Here is a 7,752-nt window from a genome sequence, read left to right as displayed (position 1 = left end):
GGCACGCAAAACAAAGACTAACAAGGGTGCGGGCCAGCCGGCACCGAGTACGATCCGTGCTCAGGACGGGCCACCTTCAACTCGGGATATCTCAAGGAGGGTGCATGTGGCGGGTAGGCCGATGCTACCGAGAAATATGCTCGATGCTGCAACCGGTGCTATGCGGAGTCTGCATGACAGTGTTCTTTCTTTGGAGAAGCGGCGTCTCCGAGAGAAGGATGTGGCATACCCGGTTTTCGCGGCCAAGGTGCCAGAGGGCAAGGGCTTTGTGGATAACTCCATCGGGGGTACGATCGTCCTGCGGTTTTATGACATCCACGCTATGTTGAACCTTCATCCGCTGCACTACACCTTCGTTCGGCTATTTTCGCTGAGTATGGAGATGCGGATCATTCGCGACAAGACCCCGGACATCGTGATAGTCGACCCCTTCTACATGCGTGCCAAGATCTTGGGCAGCGCTGGGGACCGGCAAGTCGCGAGTTCTTACCTCGAAGGCGTCATTCTGGCAAACCAAGATAAGGATAACTTCCTCGTGCCTTACTTTCCCGAGTAAGTCCTCCCCTCAACCGCCCCGTAACATATGAATTCTTAGATTTCGATCGTTTTTCTTTTAACATTCCGTGTTTTCTGCAGTGACACACATTGCACGCTCATCCTCCTAAGCCCCAAATATTCCATGGCCACGTATTTCGACCTGGACCGTCAGTCGAACGTAGACTACACAAATGTCAAGAAGGTTCTTGATGATGTTCTCCCCGGCTACGTCAAATCTGGAGGCACCTTCACCAGGCCTATTCGTAAGTACGGCAAGCACGTGTTCTCCCACAATACGACGTTCTGCTGCGTCAAGCAGCCGCCTGGCGGTCAGAAGGGTGCCTACTACGCCATCCATCACATGCGGGCGATCGTACGGGACCATCATCAACTTCTGCTACCGAGTAGACTCAAAGATTGGGCCGCGAGCGTGTCGGCAATCCAGGACGCGGACATCAGACAAGAATTCTTTCGCATCCAGTCGGAGTTTGCGGAAATCATCCATCAAGATGTCCTTCGTACCTCGGGGCAGTTCTACCTCAGAAATCAACCGTCCAACAGTGGCATCGACACTATCCTACAAATGTAGGCTGACAACGCCCATTGTTTCATGACTCCCACGATAGACGGCGGCTTCATCCACGCTCCGGTCCCTTGAGTCGAGTCAAAAGCAGTGATGCTGTGTCTAGTACTGAAACATCGATTGGCTCATGTTGTAATTAAACTTTAATGAACTTGTAGTATGTCTCTTTGGTTTTGAGAGTCGTTCAACTTAGATGTAATCGATGCTATTAATGTCTTGCTTTTCTCTTCCGATCGTTCTGTTGCATACTTATATATTGCTTATGTATTGTCTGTGAATTGGTACTAACGTTTCGTTTGGCTACTGCATAGCGATGCCGTGGTATGTCGTGTACAAGGGTAAGGTTCCCGGAGTCTACGACGACTGGGAGGAGTGTCGGAGAGAGGTTCACCGATTCAGCGGTAACAGTTACAAAGGGTACGCCACTAGGGCCGAGGCCGAATCTAGATACGCCCGCTATCTAGCGGGAGAGGGCAGGGAGCGTTGGAGGAACCGGATGAAGACGAGTTTCATCGTGATGATGCTCATCGTGATGACCGCAGCTCTCTTCTATGTGATGGTAGTTTAGATGATCGATATCGACTTGTAATGTGAAGACAAACTCGCGGTCTCGAGACTTGTAATATAATGTTCTATCTTTGTTCGGTCTTTTCAATTCGGAGACTAATATGATGAATTGTATTCGGAGACTAAAATGATGAATTGTATTCAGAGACTAATCTTCTATTGTATTCGATGAATCTGTTGTTGATGTGTGCTGTCTATATTTTGTCCAATTATACATTCTGTAACCTGTGCAAAAAACAGAAAATTCAAAAAAAAACCTAATATTCATACTAATGGCGCATCACATCATAGTGCGCCATTAGTATGCCAAAGGATACTAATGGCGCATCACTAAACAGTGCGCCATTAGTATGCCGAAGTTACTAATGGCGCATCCTGTGTTGTGCGCCATTAGTATTCCAAAGCACCTGGGTATACATGGCCCCCTGGGAGGCATACTAATGGCGCACTGTTGTATATACTAATGGCGCATCCGGGGTGCGCCATTAGTATACCAGATACTAATGGCGCACCAGTGGTGCGCCATTAGTAAAATATACTAATGGCGTGGCACTAATGGCGCACCACTAATGCGCCATTAATGGCCAAATTAGGTGCGCCATTAGTAGGCCTTTTCCTAGTAGTGCTTGTCTCTGCACCGTTGTGTTTGTAGCCCCTCGCATGCTGGTTGATGGCGGCTTTTGTTTTTCAGCGTTGTGAACTGCACCCTTCTTTGCTCCCCGCGTGTTGGTTGATGGCTGCTTTCGTTTTCCAGTCCTGTGAACTGCATCCTTCTTTTCTCCCCGCGTGCTGGTTGATTGCGGCTTTTGTTTTTCAGTGTTGTGAACTGCATCCTTCTTTGCTCCCCGCGTGATGGTTGATGGCGGCTTTCGTTTTCCAGCTGTGAACTACATCCTTTCGTGCTCCTATCTTGTTTTTTGAAAGTGGTGTCATTCTCGGTTGTTTCTGTACAGCAGCATTCCCTTGTGGTGGTCTTGTTGGCATTGTTTCTTCATGTTCTTCGTCCTCTTCACTCTCTTCTTCCTCTTCCTCCTCTTCATCATCTGTTTCTTCATAAGCCACTTCTTCTTCAGTTTCTTCATGTTCTTCGTCCTCTTAAATCTCTTCTTCTTCCTCCTCTTCTTCACCTGCTTCTTCATAAGCCATTTCTTCTTCAGTTGTGTCACCATCTTCTTCTTCGTCTTCCTCATTTTCATATCTTGTTCTTTTGGGGCAGGTTCTTGAATTGTGTCTCTTCCTCTTTTTGCAGATGCTACAACGTCTCGGTTTCGTCCATTTCTTAGTGTTGTGAGTGGAATTTCTGTTTGGTTGTGCATCGCCGTGTCCTCGTTTTATTGTTCAAGTCTTTTTGTACATGTCCTGGAATTGTGGCCGCTAATTTCATTACATGTGTTGCACCTTCTTATTCCCAGTGGGTGACCATCACTGTCCAGCTCAGGCTATGGCTTACTATTTTTGTCATCATTTTTCTCCTTGCATGCAACCTTTTCTGGGTTGCGTCGCCCCCTTTCTTCCTTCCTCTTGTGTTTGAAACAGGAGGTGGAAGAATTGTTTCTTTTTTAGTAGCAGCAGTTGCGTTGTGTTCGGTATTTTCTACTTGCTCTGCATTATTGTCATGCTGGGATTTCCCTACTTGCTTTAGTTTTGCTGCTTCTTCTTCTTCTTCGTTGAGCACATCAACTTCCTCGATCAGTGCCCTCATACCAGACAACGCTATGTGGCACCCAGCGTCGGACCTTGTCGCTCTGTTTGCAAGGTCCATTGTTGTTTCTGTCAGCAATTTTCTACGGCAAAAAAGCGAGGTTCCATCTGGTGTTGTTTGGTCGTAGTCTCTCCTGTCAAACGTTGCATTTGGTCTTGCGTTACGGGTGTATCTTTTCATGATGTACACCTCAGGAATCTTGAGTACTCTCAAATGAGAAAGCATGCATAACACATGGACGCAAAAGAGCCCTGCAGACAACACATGGTTTCTTTGTTTTGTAAGTGAACTGCATGAAATTAATAAACACGTATTTTTTTCTATTTGTTCATTTTAAAAAAGTGAACTTCATTTGGTTTTGTGAATTAGTCATTCATGTGGACTTTTAAAGTTTAGTAAGTAAGCTTTCGTGCATGACTATCAGAAACTAGAATTTTTTGGCTAGGAGTCTCACCTGTATGTGTCCAGAGTTTGCACTCACATTCGTAGACACCTTTCTATTCATCGGCGACCACTTGGAAATTATGCCTTGCCCAGTCAAATGCATCCGATCTGTTATAGTGGTGTACGAGATACTTTGTCGGGTTCTCAGGGCACCGTTCTGCTCTGAATGCAGTGCTACGGTAGAGTGTTTTTTTGAAATCTGCAAGCACTGCCCTTGTATACACTTTTGATAGCTGAACTTCAAACCCAAACTGGGTTGTTGTCTTTACCTCTGACTGCATGATCAGAAATGCACTGTTACGAACCAGAGAAATGAAAAAATTGTTTGTTTTTGTAGTTATATTTTAGCAGTTTTTGATTGACATTTTGTTTACCTCATTTGCTACTGTCTATGCGTGCTCGACGGCCTTCCTGGTCTGAATGCACTTGTCCACCTGCTGAGCAAACAGATGGAGATCATGCTTCTCTTTGAAAAAGTTTTTCTTCAGTATGCGGTTCATGCTCTCGCTTCTCTGCGTGGAAGTCATCCCAACACAGAAAATTTCCTTGTAGTAAGCCAAGATCCACTCGTGCCTGTCATCCCACAGCGAATTCATCACTTCGTCGTTTTGCAAGTTGTATCTCTGAATGAGGTCCTTCCATGCTCGTTCAAATTCTGACGGCATTAGTGGGTGGTTCAGCACCGCATTGAGGTCATCCTTGAGTTTCTCGTGCGCCTTATACAGCAAGGCGAGGTGGTCTTTGTACTTCTTCATGATATGCCACCAACACAACTTATGCGGTGTAGGTGGGAGGATAGTTTCTAATGCTGCCTTCATCAAAGAACACTGGTCTGAGAAGGCACAAATAGTGTTTTTTTATTAAGTTGTTTGTGTGTGTGTGTAAGATAGATGGAAGAAATATAAGTGTACCAAACAAACGTAAGTATGCAGGTGTTTTTTTTTACCTGTGAGCATGCAGATTGGCGGCTTGTTGTTCATACACCTTAGAAATGTTTTGAAAACCCACTCGAACGACGGTATTGTTTCATCTCGCATGAGGGCAACAGCAAATATGGTGCTCTGTAGATGATGGTTCACTCCCACGAAGAGTCCCAATGGCATGTGGAATTTGTTAGTTTTATACGTCGTGTCAAATGTAATGCAGTCTCCAAAATCTTCATACGATCCTTTGCAACTTGCGTTGGCCCAAAAGACGTTTCTTACACAGTTATCTGCATCAACGTCATAATCATAGAAGAACTCTGGGTTTATCTTCTGCATCTTCTCAAAGAAATCCAGAAGTTTCTTGACGTCATCTTGGGACTCTTCTCCGGCAAACTTTTTTTTCCTGCATTTTCAAACGCAATGCGAACTCATCTCATCAAACAGGAAATAATTACCGACAGGATGCTCAAGTGATATGCTCTGTGATGTGCTTACTTGTTGACCCAGTCGCGGCTAGTATGTCCCGTGTACTGCAGACCACCAGACATACGCGACAGCGTTGACATCATCTGAGCGTGTGTGTGGTTGTCCAGTTGCATGTCTTTCACTAACTGGTCTATCAAAGGATCGTCTGTTTTGTGCTATCGCATGTGCAAAAGCATCCCGGGGCTTTCCAGCATCTTGTGATTGTGGTTGAGTTCAACCATTTCTATCACAAATTTGCCATCCTTCCTCTTTTTGACTCTAATCTTAGCCTTGCAGTCAATCCTTTTTTATGTCTTCTGACGTTTTCGTTGATAATCTGACACAGTCTGCTTGTGCATACCTTCTCTTGAGCACACAATGTAGGCATTTGTCATGTGTTTTGCCCTCTTGTGTATGCCAAACCCTGCACATCTTGTATAATTGTTGTAAAAGTCCCATGCCTTGTCGTACGTGGTGAACTTCATTCCAGCGGCAGGTATGAGGTTCAGCGACATGTTTTTATCCTGCATTAAGTGCAATGCTCTATGAGATAATTTGTTCTGTTCTGTTTTTTAAATACGAGGAGTGCATACGAGTTTAATAAAGCATTGCAATGTTCCTAAGTTTTCAGAAGAATCCAATGTATTAGATGCTAGGTCAAACCTCACAAGAAATATCAGTGTGCACTGCAATGTTATCTGAATGGACTGCAACTATTATTATTTTTTCAGAACATAAACTTACATGTGTGTAGAGTCGTTCACTCGATGGTGTTTGCAGCTCGCCGGGTTGTATTGCACATGGCGGGGTAATAGCAGATCTGTGTAGTTGAGGATCTCGCAGCGGCAATAGTGAGGAGGATTTGTACCTACTGTTGACTTTTGACCGAGGCACCGTTGGTGGTCGCAGTGTCGAAGTTGATGCAGCAGGTCTGCTTGGAGCTCTGTTTTTCGGTGCAGCAGGTGGACGTTGAGCTCCGTTTTGGGGTGCAACAGGTGGACGTGGTGGTAATCTAGTGTTTAGACAATGTCTCAGTGGATTGGTTTGAAAATTTTGGAGCGATGGCACATCATCATAGTCATAATCATCATCTGCTTCAACATCATGTTCAACTGCATCATCATTGTCTGTTCGGACATGCTGTCCAAACGTAGTGAACTCGTGCTTATACTCTGGGTGGAGAACTGTTATTGGCTCATCTTCATCGTCATCATCTTCATCATCCCGTCGGTGAGTGCCCTCCCAGACGAATGTGACATCATCGTCATCTGCGACTACCTCTTCTTCCTGGAAAAAATCCTCTTCGTGGAGAATCCTCGAGGAATCTCAGGGGTAACCCAGCCAGTATCTCTTTCAGAAGAAGCTTCACTCTTCTGAAAGTTGTTGTTCTTAGTGTTGTCAATTATGCGTGGCATTTTGTATCCGCTGAACGTCATTTCCTGCACATAAAATGACCGAGCTGCATTGTCAGCTTAAATGAACTGAATCATGCGAACTGCAATGTGTTTGAAAGGGTACTGCGAAGTATTGCAAGCTGACTGCATCACCCCGCAAGGTGAACTAAAGCAACCGCACTGCATCGTGATCCGTAATGAACCTATACAAGCGTACTGCATAACCGGGCAAGTGCACTGCATTTTTTCCCACAACGACCGAAGCAACCGCACTGCATCGTTTTTGTAGGCGTACTGGACTACGTGTACTGCTTTGTCTGGAATAACTAAACTGAGATGGTTGAGGAAGTGTACTGCTTAACTCGTGTTGCGGTGATTTTTTGCATTTGCAGGAGGAAGTTCCCTTCTCATCCGTCTGCACAACTTTTGCGTTCGCACGTGCAGTCCACTTGCCCTTCGGAAGTTCATGAGCGGTCTGGACGTTGCTCAAGGTGAACGGAGATGGAGGATTTTCTCTGAAGGTCGTTGCAGACTTAATCCAAGAAGCTGCCGGGGATAAAGGAACCTTGCGCATAGTCCTCTCGCTCGAATTGGTTTGATGTCGAGGCAGCACCAATCCTCATCTGATGAAGTACAGGTAATTGAAGCCCCGGAGGAGTTCGGCGACGGAGCTACCGAGCTGCTGCCGCGGAAGAAGGACAATATGCGTGCGGGGGAGGCGTTGCTCGGTTGCTGCCGCTGAAGAGGCGACGGGCGAAGGCGCTTCTTGGCCGCTGCCGCGAAAGAAGGCTTAGAGGGGAGGGGCGGCGTCGCTGCCGGCCGCTGCCGCGGAAGAAGGCAGGGAGGGAGGGGCGGCGCCGCTCCCAGGCCGCCGCCGTGGGAGAAAGCGGGGACGGGAGGGGCAGCATCGCTCCCAGGCCGCTGCCGTGGAAGAAGGCGGTGAGGGAAGGGGCGGCGGCACTCCCAGGCCGCTGCTGCGGTAGAAGGAGGGGAGGGGAGGGCGGCAGCGCTCCCAGGCCGCTGCCGTGGTAGAAGGCGGGGAGGGGAGGGGCGGCGGCGCTCCGAGGCCGCTACCGTGGTAGAAGGTGGGGTGGGGAGGAGCGGCGGCGCTCTATTAGGGGATGTGCAAAATAA

The sequence above is a fragment of the Triticum aestivum genome, chromosome 7D (genome assembly GCF_018294505.1).
Source record: "Triticum aestivum cultivar Chinese Spring chromosome 7D, IWGSC CS RefSeq v2.1, whole genome shotgun sequence".
Lineage (NCBI taxonomy): Eukaryota > Viridiplantae > Streptophyta > Magnoliopsida > Poales > Poaceae > Triticum > Triticum aestivum.
This window is presented reverse-complemented; position numbering follows the sequence as displayed.